Raw genomic sequence first — 13,565 nt, 5'->3', positions numbered from 1 at the left:
AGTTGCACCAGAGGAGGTTTAGGTTGGCCATTAGAACTGAAGGGTTCTCAGACACTGGAATATGCTCCCCAGGGAGGTGGCTGAATCTCCATCCCTGGAGGTCTTTAAAAGATGCAGAGATATGGTGTCGAGAGATGTGGTTTAGCACCAGACTTGGTAGAGTTAGATAATGACTGGATTTCATGATCTTAAAGGTCTTTTCCAACCAAAACAATTCTATGATTCTATGACTTACCCCCTTGGCAGTCCATCCTACAGCTTGTTTCCAAGATAATAACAGAGGAGTTAACAGCAGCAATGAGATAACGTCACATTAAAGGGATGACTGTGCTAATACCTCTGTTTGGCCTGGGAGCATTGCCTGGGTAAATTAAACACTCCCAGGTGCCTGAGCTGATCCAGAAGGGATTCCCTGCATGAGGTCCTCTCCTTCCACATACCTTTCTGCTTGGCTACGGTGTGCATGTATGGTTTTCACCCATTGCTGAGCAAGGCGAGTCTCCTCCGAGTTATGCTTTAAGGTGGAAAAATCTGTGATAAACACATGTAAGGGGTAAATGTTTGTTGAACCACTCACTGCTCCACAGCTCATGGCAAGCCCATGTTGGGGGTAGTGATGGATGAAAAGCTGTACATGAGCAGTGTGCACTCACAGCCCAGAAGCCAGCCATGTCCTCGGCTGCATCCCCACCATCATGGGCACCAGGTGGAGGGAGGGGATTCTGCTCCCCTGCTCTACTCTGCTGAGATGCCACCTGCAGTGCTAGGTCCAGCTCTGGAGTCCTCAGCACAAGAATGACATGGACCTGTTGGTGCAGGTTCAGAGGAGGCCGTGAAAACAATCAGAACGATGGAACCCCTGTTCTGTGAGGACTGGCTGAGAGAGTTTGGGTTGTGCAGCCTGGAGAAGAGAAGGCTTCCAGGAGACCTTATCACAGCCTTTCAATACTTAAAGGGGTCTATAAGAAAGACAGGGACAGTTTTTAAACAAGGCCTGTTGTTGCAGGACATGGGTGATGGTTTTAAACTAAAAGAAGGGAGATTTAGACTAGAAGAGATTTTTTTTACAATGAGAGTGGTAAAACACTGTCCCAGGTTTCCCAGAGAGGTGGTAGAAGCTTCATCCCTGGAAACATTCCAGGTGAGGTTGGATGAGGCTCTGAGCAACCTGATCTAGTTGAAGATATCCCTACTGACTGCAGGAGGATTGGACTAGACGACCTTTAGAGGTCCCTTCCAACCCAGGCTGTTCTACGATTCTATGAGAACATGGCTCTGATTTCACAAAGTCAAGCTCTCACCTCAGTGGCTTGGTCCCTTGGGTATAAATCGCTCTTAAACTCAACCTGTTTATTCTCATTTGTCTTCTTGTCTCATTTTTATTCTGATGGTACAGACACAAACCTATTTGTATTTCACATCTTAACAAGTGGCGCTTTATTCAAAGCTTGCACAAGGTGTTTTTTGTTCATGGCGTCCCTGAGGGCTTCTGGCTTTGGCAGCTGAGATGATGCTCTTCCAGCACCACAGCACCATGAACTACTGAGGACTTTGCTGCATTGTTTTGTGTTTTTTTTTTTTTTCAGAAGATTCTTTGCTTTTGCTTTAATGATGTGCATCTTGGGCCAACAGATGAAAGCAAACTGGATATTTCAGTGGCTCTTCACTCTTAAAATTAATAAGCTCCTTAACACCACCCTGGGAAAGCACTAGCTCAAAATGCACAAGGATATTTGCACAGGCAAAACTTTTTGTTGCAAGGAAACCTTTCTCAAAGTCCCATCTGCATGCATATTTCAGCCAGCTAGTGCTTTGTTTAAGCCTTGGGTATGATTGTTACCAAAACCAGCCAAATCATTGCAGTCTACAGCAGTGCACAGGACTAGAACTGTGGGCAGAATCTGAATCTGGTTGAAGATTGCTCCATGCTGAAGGCTGGATTCTCCTAGTATCACTGTTGTGTTGAAGGGCTGAATGTAGAATCATAGAATTACAGAACATCTTGGGTTGGAAAAGGCCTTCACAGGTCATCTCGTCCAACTGTCCTGTAGTGAGCAGGGACATCTTCAACTAGAGCAGGTTGCTCAGAGCAATAAGCAACCTGACTTTGAATATTTCCAGGGATGGACATCTACCACCTCTCTGGATAACCTAGGCCAGTGGTTTACCACTCTCAGGGTATAAAATGTCTGTCTAGTCTTACTCTTCCTCTTCTAATATAAAACAATCATCCCTTGTCCTGCCAGAACAGGCCCTGCTAAAAATTCTGTCCCTGTCTTTCTTATAGGCCCCTTTAAGCACTAGAAGTCCACAAGATGTTTTTCCTGAAGCCTTCTCTTCTTCAAGCTGAACATCCCCAACTCCCTCAGTCTATCCTCACAACAGAGGGGTTCCGGCCCTTTGATAATTTTTGTGGCCTCCCCTGGACCCTTTCCAACACGCTCGTGTCTTTCTTGTGCCGAGGACTTCAAGGATGTGCTCTGAGGATTTTTGGTGCAATTTTTGTTCCTGCTGCTCCCCTTCAGCCGTGCTTCTATTTTGTAAACATCAATCAGCCATCAGGTTGTTTTATTTTAGTCAAAAAGCCTTTCATAGCAGGCTGGACCTCTTTGTGCAGCCTTATAAATGTCAACACTTTTATTACCAAAAGCATCATTTTGAGTCACTCTCCTTTGGCAAAGGCTTTTGAGAGAAATGTGTGGCAGTCTTTGACTGCTAAAATGGAATTTTAGAAAATGATTTGATTTGTCAGTGTTTTCTTTGAACTCGCTGATGACTTGATCCATTTGCCTTTATTCAACCTACCCCTTCCCTCACTCATTTCCCTCAGCTCTGGTGACAACAGCAGGTCTAGCTCCGGGCAATGACATCATCTGAGGCTGGATGAGGCTATAGACCTGTTTGTGTTGGCTTTTTCAACCCTGAATGTTGGGAAGCCAAGCTCAGTCATTCATTCCCCAGCTGCACATTTACCTCCAAAATTACATTCTCCAGCCAAGCTCTAAATTCAATCACACAGCTTCTCCTGCTTTCACCAAAAGCTGCCGTTTTGCAAGTCGAAGCTGATTTTGGCCCTCATCTGTGGCCACACAAGCTGAGTAGAAAGACCTCCCATGGATCAGTGTGGCTGTTTGCTCTGTTCCTCCATCTGAAGCAGTACTCAGTCCGTCGGTCGATCTGATGGTGACTGCTGCAATTTAAGGCTGCCACATTGAAACCAGGCTGTGTTTCTTCACTGCATAATTTTTGTAGTCAGTTGCTGCTGAAGAGCAGGAAATCTCATATTGATCTGTCCTGGGCACTGAACACAAAGGACAGGAGGGATCCTGGAGTCTTATTAATGCTCCGTCTCCAACCATGGGCAATTAGCTTAATGAAGTACAAGGCAGGCTTGGCAATCTGTTGTTCAAAGCATCTCTTGCTATCCAGGGTGTTGATGAAACAACAAAGCTGGTAAAGGGTCTCAGAGCACAAGTCTTCTGGGGAGCAGCTGGAGGAACTGGGAATGTTTTGCCTGGAGAAAAGGAGGCTCAGAGGAAACTTCGCTCTCTACTACTACGTGAAAGGAGGTCTTAGTGAGGAGGGGATTGGTCTCTTCTCCCAAGTACCAGTGATAGGACAAGATGGAACAGCCTGAAGCTGCATCAGGGGAGGTTTAGGTTGAATATTGGGAGAACTTCTTCCCTGAGAGCATTGACAAGGCCTGAGAAGTGGTGGAGTCCCCATCCCCAGAGGGATTTAAAAGACATGTAGATGTGGTGCTGAGGGATACAGTTTAGTGGCAGTGTTGGTTTAATGATTGGACTCGATGATCTTAAAGGTCTTTGCGAAGTGAAGTGATTCTGTGACTCTGATTTGATTCTGATTTATGATTTGCAAAGAGGGAGCAACACAGAGGAATAAGAACCCCGTGGTGCTGCACAAAAATGTCACAAGGCAATGTCCTTTGTCACAAGCACATAGGACCCTCCTGGCTCACATCCTATCCTCTGGGTCATAGCTGACCACTGCCTGGGATGAAGGATTTGCATGCATGTCCCACCATTCACAGCCTGTCCTACAGATTTTGGTGGACAGAGGGGCAGTGGGCTGGTAGAGCAACCTGTAACAGCAGAGCTGGTATGAATGTGCAAAACTAGGATTTGATTAGTTAGAATGAGAGAATCATAGAATGGTTTGCATTGAAAGGAACCTTTAAAGGCTATCTAGTCCAACCCCCCTGCAGTCAGGAGGCACATCTTCAACTAGGTCAGGCTGTACAGAGCCCTGTCCAACCTGACCTGGAATGTTTCCAGGGATGGGGTCTCCTAGGCTTATACAGACCTAGCGTTTTTCTAGTGTGATGTTTTTGTTGTTGTTGTATGGGTTTTTTTCCTTTGGTTGTTTTTGGTTTTGTCTTTTAATCTACGATCTACCACCTCTCTGGGCAACCTGTGATACTGTTTCACTGCCTTTATGACAAAAAAAAAGTCTTCCTTAGATCTAGTCTAAGTCTCCCCTCTTTCAGTTTCAAACCATCAGTTCTTGTCCTGTCACAACAGGCCCAGTTTAAAAATTCTGTCCCCAGCATTCTTGAAGGCCCCTACCTGCTCTGAAAGGCTGCAAGAAGGTGTCCCCTGAGCCTTCTCCGGGCTAAGTGACACAAACTCTTTCATTCTGTCCTTGTAGGAGAGGTGCTCCATCCCTCAAATTAGGGCTTGCAAAGCTTGGTGAAGACCATAAAATCTTCAAGTGCAGGCAATTTAGTATTTGTATGCTTACCTTGGAATAATCCCTGTCCCACATTGCAATAAACCAGAAGCAGCTTCATGCTTTTAGGAACCAGTTTGTTGCCTCATCCCCTTGGGGACAGTGATACTAGCAGCCAAATAAAGAGCAGCACACAGCATTCAGGTTCAGGATCAAACACATCCTGCCCGCTGCGGAAACACTTTTTGTTGGATGCTGTACACCAGCTACTGATCTCCAGGGGTTTGGTGTGGCCAGCTCAGGAAAGCCTGGGCTGTGCCATAGTTCCCCTGGTAGGACAGGAACTGGAGAAGGTTTGGGCCTGCTGCACCTCTCTCTTCCCTCCTGCACTGTTCATTTTCCAGTGCAGCTTCCAAAAGAAATTTCATTAAAGGGTAGCATGAGGATTTTGGGGACCACAGCCAAGCCCACTTCCCTACACAGAGATGCAAGGGTGGATATGGGAAAGAAGCAAGCAGATTGTCTTTTGGTCCACTATCAGTGCCCATAACTGATTTTGCTGCCTTTAGTTTTCAACCCTTCACCTCTGCCCATGCCTGGAGAGCCATCCCTCAGCTGTAGAACTTTAAAGTCAGCTGGAGAGAAAGAAGGGAGCTGTGGGAGAGGGTGAGCATTGTGCTCACTGCTCCCTGCTGAGTTGCCTCCTTGCCTGCAGCTTGCTCACCAGCAAAGCTCCAGCTTCTCAGCAGGTCTCCCAGCACCAACAGACCTCACTGCTTATGGAACTGCACAGAGGAGGCTATGAAAGTGGGGAAAACACATTTGTCTGCAAATGAGGAGAGGTGCTTTCTGTCCCCCCAGCTCCACATCACTTCTATCTCACTTCTCCCTTGTCTCCATGTCCCTGCTCTACAAGCAACCACCATCACCTGTAAGCATCCAGTGCTACAGAGCATCTCATAGAATCATAGAGTCATAGAATGCACTGGGCTGGAAGAGACCCTCGAAGATCATCTTGTCCAATCACCCTGCAGAGAGCACAGACATCTTCAACTAGATTAGTTTGCTTAGGGCCTGATCAAGTTTGACCTTGAATGTCCCCAGGCATGGGGCCTCCACCACATCTCTTGGCAACCTGTTCCAGTATTTCACTACCCTCATTGTGAAGAATTTCCTCCTAATGTCCAACATAAATCTACCCTGCTCCAGTTTCAAACCATTACCCCTCATCCTATCACTGCAAGCCCTTCCAAACAGTCCCTCTTCAGCTTTCTTGTAGGTCCCCTTCAGATACTGAAATGCTGCTATATGGTGTCTCTCTTTTCTTCCCTGGTCTGAGCAGCCCTAACTCTTTGAGCCTGTATTCATAGGAAAGGTGCCCCAGCCCTCTGATCATCTTCTTGGCCCTCTTCTGCACCTGCTCCAGCATGTTTGTGCCCTTCTTGTGTTGGGGGCCCCAGAGCTAGACACAGTACTCCAGGCAGAGTCTCACCAGAGCAGAGTAGAGTGGCAGAATCACCTCTCTTGACCTGCTGGCCAAGCTTCTTTTGATGCAACTTCTTTTTATCTTTACCCTGTATGGAGCAAAGCTGCTAAACCCCTGGTGTGACCGTGGGTGATGAGACATCGTCTGCTCTCCTACAGCATCCCAAATAACTGCACGTCACAGCTCTCATGGGGCTGCTGAGGGATGGTGACATCACTTTGGTCATCTGGGCAGTACTCACCAGCTGCCTCCCACATCATGTTTCTGAGCCCCTTCAGCCCTGGTGCAGCCATGCCTGGCTACATCCCTCCTTTCCCCACCCGTGTCCCACTTTCCTCTTTGACCTCCTGCCCTGCTTTCTCCGAAAGCTGCTCCATCCCTCCCCATTTCTCTTTCCGTCAGCATCTTGGGAAGGAAGGGAATGAGTTTTTCAGTTTAGTAGTTCAGGTGGCATCTTGGCTGCCCTGAGCTGAACCCAGTAGTGAAGGAAAGAAAATCAGATGCAGAAATGAAGTCCAAAACCTCTAGCAAAGCCACTAACAACACTGCACCTGCTCTGTGCCACACATGCCCATGCTCTGCTGTCTACAGGCTTCCAGGCAGCAGCTTTTTGTCTTCTGGAGCATAAAGACCAGGGGAAGAGAAAATCTTTTCTTCTGTTGTGCTCAGCACTGGCACAGGGATGCTCTGACAGAGGTTTTGGGTGCACCCAAGCCTTCAGCATTCCCAAAAAAAGCAGGGAGATTGTGGTTTTCCAGCCCTCATTTTGAGGATGCTTTGGAACAGGACCCATGTTTACTGCAGTATTTCTTTTCCTTGAGCACAGTGGTAACATTGAGGGCGCTGGAAGTAGGTGATGTTTCCTAGGGACTAATTAGTATGTGTTTTGAGGTCTGACCATCTTCTGTCCCTTCTCAGCAGAACCATCTGGTGAAGGAAATGAAGGAAAGACTGTTGTGCTTCATTTGCAAGCAGCATCTCCTTGGGCCACCCAATAAATGTGCTTTACCCAGGAGAGGGGATGCAGAAGGGAGGGAGCAGGCAGATAAAGCTGCTGCCTGCCTGAATGTCCATGGTCACTATCAAAATCTCCAGATCCTCATCCTGGGACAAATCTGGGGCAAACCTGGGTCACATCTAAGTCACAGCCACTGCTTTCCCCCTCTGTCCATCGCAGCTCTGTCTGCCCTGGGTTATGCCTCATCCTCTGCCTTTTGCATTCCCACCAAGATCGTTCCTTGCAGCCAGGGTTTTTATTTTCCAGCCTAACCTTTGTCTGGTTGAGCCAGTGACTCATCTCACTCATTAGCTGAACTTTGAATATCTCTTTATCCGCTGGATCCCTTTCAAGCCCGTTCCCTGGCAGCGGAAGCGCCTGCTCGCCTTCGCTCTGCTCTGGATTGCAGAGGAACCGCCCGCCTTGCGGTGGCATCTCTCTCCCCGGCTAAGGCACGTTAATAACATCAGAGGGGAGCAGGGATGGCTCTCAGCCTCTTCACGCCTTCCCCTACCCCCAGCGTTAATTGCTAGGACGCAGCTCTGACCGTTTAGGAAGCCCCCCCAGGTTTTTTGCTGGCGCTCGGCTCCCGATTTTCCACCCACAGCCTCTGTTACTGCTGCAGTTTGTGTTTGCAAAGCGACAAGGACCCTCCACAGCTGCTCTCGAAGCCGGTTGTACTCGCAGCTGGCTGTCAGCAGAGCCCGACAAAAGCTGCCTCAAGGACCAGTCTCCTGCAGACCTCTCCAGGAGGTCCAAACCCTTCCTTAGTTTCCTTCTCTGTTTTTTTTCCCCTTGCTCCCTGCACCCTCCATGAGAGCAGGGTGAGGATGTGGAGAGGAGAGGAAATTTCAGTTCTGCGGCTGAACGGACTGCCTCAGGGGAAGAGCAGGAGAGGGCATGGATGATTTAAAGGGTTTTAAAGCAGGTCAGAGTGATGTAGGTGACCTCAAATCACTGCTCCTGAGGTACTCCTGGATGCTTCAGTGTGGCTGAACACTTGAGGAGCCTCTCGCTGCTCAAATAAGAACGGAGTGTGCTTGGTCGGAGGGAGAAACCTCTTCCCCACTTCTCCCTTGAAGGTGAATGGGAGACGACTTTATCTCCTGGAGAAGACCAGCAACTCCTTCATATCCTTGGCTGCCTTTTGGCCGGCTCATTCTGCCACCAACTACTCTTTTTCTGCTTTCAGCATTTATCAGCTCTAATCACCTTCCCAAACTGCCGGGCACGTGAGGGAGAGCAGCTCCTTCAGAATCTCAGCTCTCCTGTGCCTGCTTACGTGCACAGCCGCGATTTGTGTCTCTCCAAGCTAGGGAGCTGGAGAGCTCTTCCCCACGAAGAGCTGATGATTCACATCCCCAGAAAGGGGAATCAATAAAGGATGACTAAGGCAGCCCTGCATCAGGACGGTGATTAGAGGCTGCCTCCGCATCTTTGTCCGGCGTGGCAATTTGCTGATTGTCTTGACAATTTTTGTCTTGCCAGGTCTTTGCCAGACTCTCAACAACACTTTTTTTTGTTATTTATTTATTCATTTATTTTTGAGTCTGGCGTTTTGCAGGGTTTGGATTTGCTGCCTTCTTTCCTCTTCTTTCTGGGGATAAGAACTTATGCCAGCCTACAAATTTCTCAGAGATCCTAGGAGAACAGTAATTCAGGCTGCCCTAAATCAGCCCAAACAGAGAGATGGGTGTTATTAATCACTGCTGGGGGGGTGCTTGGGGATTGCTTGCTCACGAAGATCCTTTTGGGTAGAAGATTTCTTGAGAGCCTTTGATTTATGGACTTGCCACCAAACACACTGAACACACAGACAAGATAAGTACACATTGGACACAAAACTAATTATATAATATCTGCAGCCAGCCGTCCATGAGAAGGTAAATTAATGCTGGACCACAAGACAGAGGACACTTTACACCTTTTGCAGCCCAGCTCCCAGGAGTCCATGTGTACACAGGTACTCCACAGCCTGGAGACCAGTTCTCATGTGTTTTAATACTGTTCCCGTGATTCACTGTGTGCTGAGGTCTTCTAGGAGCAACGTGTAGAGGCAGGGATGTGCCCAGTCACCAAACCAGCCCCATACTTACTGGCTCCAGGAACGTTTCTCCAGGAGCTCTGTTGTCTGAGCATGGCCTGGGGATGTTTTTGCTTTGCAAGGCTATTTCATGCTGGATTGGTTCCCCAGCTCAGATCATTTCATAGCCCTGTAACAGTGAGGGAGGGATTTGGGGGCTCTGGGGCTGCTAATAAATAGGGAATAGCAACCTTAGTGACAGCTTATGTAATAATGAGGCTTGGGGCTACTGGCTGATGCAGGAGACATCAGTAAAAACTCTTCCTGTGAGGAGGGGCTGCTTGGAAAACCCTCTATGCAAGTAAGCTCTTGGAGGAGTGGCACAGAGATGGCAGTAATTGCCCAGTGTCATTTTGTGGGCATCCTGCCTGCAGAAATGCGACAGAGAGTGAAGAACTTGCCTCACAGCAGTCCTCAAAGCCTGCAGAGGTGATGATGGGGAAGAGGAAAGCCAGGAAGGAAGAGGCACTTCCCCATATCCATGCCAGGATGACGCAGCGCATAATTCCTGGCATAGAGGTCCCAGTTTCCACAGCAGTCCCCAGAGCTCAGACTGACCTCCCTAACCACAGGGAACTAAAATAACTCTCTAAGCTACCTGCTCACAAAGCCTGCTATCCTTGCAGTGCCCAAACAATGCTTAACAGGAGAAAGTGCTCCTGGGACTGGTGAGCACAGCAGAACTGGCACACACCCCATCTTAGACACTGGATTTAGGTTCTCCTTCATCCCATCCACAGTCTGTCATGGTCCCATCTACCTGAAAGAGCTGCTTCAATATCCCAAAGGGGCAGATTTCTCCCTGCAGCCCTTCAGATGTGCATAAACTTCTCCATCGACTCATCCTCAAATTTACTACCGGTATTGTTTTTATGACCTCCATCAACGGTGCATGGGGTTGCCTCCAGGGGGCAAGCCAGGATGCCTGAATTAGCTATAGGGAACCTGTATAGGTGACTTCAGTCTGCCCAGGACCAGCAGAGTCCAAATCTCCCTGCTCTGCTCAGCCTGCCAGAGCACCTGGCTCCATTGGGTGCCCTGGGTAAAAGTATCTCCCTACCTGGACATCTCTTACTGGGTAAATAAGCAAATACAGGAGGTAATGGAAATGCTGAAGTACGTTGTTGATGGATACCTGGGGTTTTGTTAGCTTCCATCCACCAGTATTCCAGTTTCATGGATGATCTTCCAAAAACAAGAAAAAAAAAGGACAATAAAAGTCAGATCCCACCCATGTGTTACAGGTGTGGAAGCACTGCTGCACCCAGCATTTGCTTTCCTTATTGGGCACATGCTTTGGTTTAGCCACTCTGGTTCTGGCTCTGGGTCCTGCTGGGGATGGTGAAGCCATGGAAAAGGGTCTTGCTGGGGATGGTGATGCTGCAGATGACGGTCCCACTAGGGACCTCCCTAGCCCTGGCAATGTTTCTTGCTTCTTGGACACAGGTCCACAACTCAGCCCACCTGTGAGGCTCCTGCTTCTGGTGGGTTCCCAAAACCCAGTCAGTTGACAGGGTTATTTGCTAAGGCTGGCAGGAAGGAAAGGCCATGAATTCCCCAGATATAATGTCTGAGTCAGAGAAGGAGGCAGCCATGGCCAATTCCAGCATGGCCTGAAATCACAGCTTAAATGGAGGGGACAGAATCAGCTGTGCCTTGTGCTGTTTCCCCCCATCCCAGGAGGTCCCTTGGAAGCTAGGAGAGATAAGATATCAGTCAGCAGGTCTTGCTTGCTCCTGATGGTCCCAAAGCTGCTTTCCCTGTGCAGGCCACCCCATGTTTATTTCCCATGCTGAGAGGCAGCAGTTGTCTTTGGTCTCCTGCCCTGCTCATAGATTGCGTTTGGGTTGAAAGGCCTTGCCGACAGCCTGCCCTTCCACCCTGGGGATTGCTGCTTCTCTTGCAGGAAAGCAGAAGGTCCAGCCTTCAGGGCTGAAGACCATGTACTGTCTTCTGCAAGGACTTTTGCAATCTCTTGGGGTTTTTACAAAGAAAATAATTGCACTTTCCTAAAATTAGCCCCGAGATGCTGCAAATGCAAAATCATCACGTTTCATTAAGAAGGCAAAAAACCTAACCCTGCCATAAGGAGACATTTGGGTCCATTCACTTGGGTTTCTTTTTCCTGTTTGTTTGGTTGTTTGGGAGCAAATTCTCCATCAGGCTTTGAGCAGCCAAAAACCCAAATGGATAAATATTGTCTCTCCAGAAGGCATTGTCCTATGCATGCCGGTGCCCCTCACAGTGTATGGCCTCCACAGATGACCCACCCATGTCCCATCCCTGCTAATTTTCCTCCTGGTCCCCACATCAGTCACTGTATCCGTTATTTCTGCTCTCTCCAGGTTTCTTCCTGATCCGTCTCAGAGGCATTCTGCCAGAAGGGAGGACAAGGTACAGGGACCTACCATCTTTTCACCTCTTGTTTCTCTTCATTCTCCACCCCCAGCAGATTCTAAGAATCATAGAACCATAGAATGGTTTGGGTTGCAAGGGATCTTAAAGGTCATCTAGTGCCAATCCCCCTGCCATGGACAGGGACACCTTCCACTAGACCAAGCTTCTCAAAGCCCCATCCAGCCTGGCCTTGAACACTTCCAGGGATGAGGCATCCACAAACTCTCTGAGCAACCTGAGAAGGCTGATGGAGGAAGGTCTCCCCTTCCCATTGTGGCTGCTGGCTCCCTCATTGACATTAATGTTCTTCCCATTTCCTAACTGCAGCCTAATTTCCTTGGATTATTGAACCTGTGATGAAAGACAACAAGGTGATGAAATCAGCCCCAGCAACAGCCTGCGTCCTTCTAGCCTGCTTAGAGAAGACATGAATGCTCCCAGATGTCTGTCCTCCCCTGCTCCTTCTCTCCTGAAGGCCAGGAGAGCTTGGCTCAGCACTCCAGTGATGCAGCTTATGCTACTTAAGGGATTCACAGCTGTTGCATAAGACCTCATGGATGGAAAGGTCTTGAACAAGAGCTGTGAGTTGCCCAAACAGTGTAAAGAGAAGGTGGCCAGGGGAGCGTGTAGGCAAGCACAGACCTAGGAGGCTTCTGGTGCAACCGGTTTGAGCCATGTTATCAGGTCAGAGTGCTGAAGGCAATGGGGAGATGAGAGACACCTTGAATACTCTATTCAGTTTTGGGTCCTTCGCTACAAGAAGGACATTGATGTGCTCGAGCGTGTCCAAAGGAGTGAAAGACCTTGAACACAAGTCCTATGAGGAGTGGTTGTTCAGTTGTAAAAGAAGAGGCTGAGGGGAGACCTCATTATCTTCTACAGCTGCCTCAAAAGAGGTTAGAATGAGGTGCAGGTTGGTCTCTTCTCAGATACAACATGGCTTTACATTGGCTGGAAATTTCCAGGTGTTTGGAAAAAAAAAACAAACCAACCAGAAAACTGTTATTTACTAAACCAATTCAGATTTACTGTCCTCTGTTTATCTCATTTTACACTGGAAGGCATTGTCCTGCCAGATCATTAGCAAAGATGTTAATGAAACATGATCTTCAGCCCCAACTCTTGTTCTACCCTGATCAATGTGCCTTGTTCAATGCAGCACACTCTTGTTGAGGATTACTTGCTGCCTTTCAATGTGTTTTCAGTTTGTACAAACCACAGCTCAGACCAGTGCTTTTATTTTCTTTTTTTTTTTTTTTATTTCCTAAGACAAAGAAGCAAACTACATTAGTCAAAAGAAAAACACATGTTCAGAAAGGCTGTGCTGTCTTCATCCTCTGGCTGTACCATTCTCTACCAGCATTCCTCTTTGCACCAAAAAGATCTGGAAAAGAAGAAAATCTGGCAGTTCTCTGTGCCCATCATCCCCTGAGTCTGACTCTCCTCTCATGGTAATTTTATTCCACATCTGGGTTCTGCAAAGTTTCTTCCCTTGACACTATTGTGTGGAAAGAACCAAGCTCTAAATATTTCATCATGATTTTTTCTCAAATATTTGTTCTATTATTTTTATAGGCTGGTGATTACCAGAGTTATTTCCTCCTCTTTTTTGTCTTAAATCATCAGCATGTTTCCTTTCTTCTGCCTCTCAGGATCATATTGTCCAAAGAGTTTAAAATATAGCCACCCAAGGATCAAGATGTTCATTAAGTAATCCTGTTATTAGCACCCCAAAATGAAAACAGATGACGTCTGCAACCTAAACAGACTGATGTCTTAAATAGAAAACTCCTCAAGGACCCATTTTTCCTCCTTTTCCTTCTCCTTTCCTTTCTCCTTGCACTCAGAGCATAAGACTTTAAACGGCATTCAGAGTATTGACCCTTTTGGCTTTCCAGGGTGTCATTTTCCAC

This window comes from Indicator indicator, chromosome 3 (assembly GCF_027791375.1).
Source record: "Indicator indicator isolate 239-I01 chromosome 3, UM_Iind_1.1, whole genome shotgun sequence".
In the NCBI taxonomy this organism is placed as follows: Eukaryota; Metazoa; Chordata; class Aves; order Piciformes; family Indicatoridae; genus Indicator; species Indicator indicator.
This window is presented reverse-complemented; position numbering follows the sequence as displayed.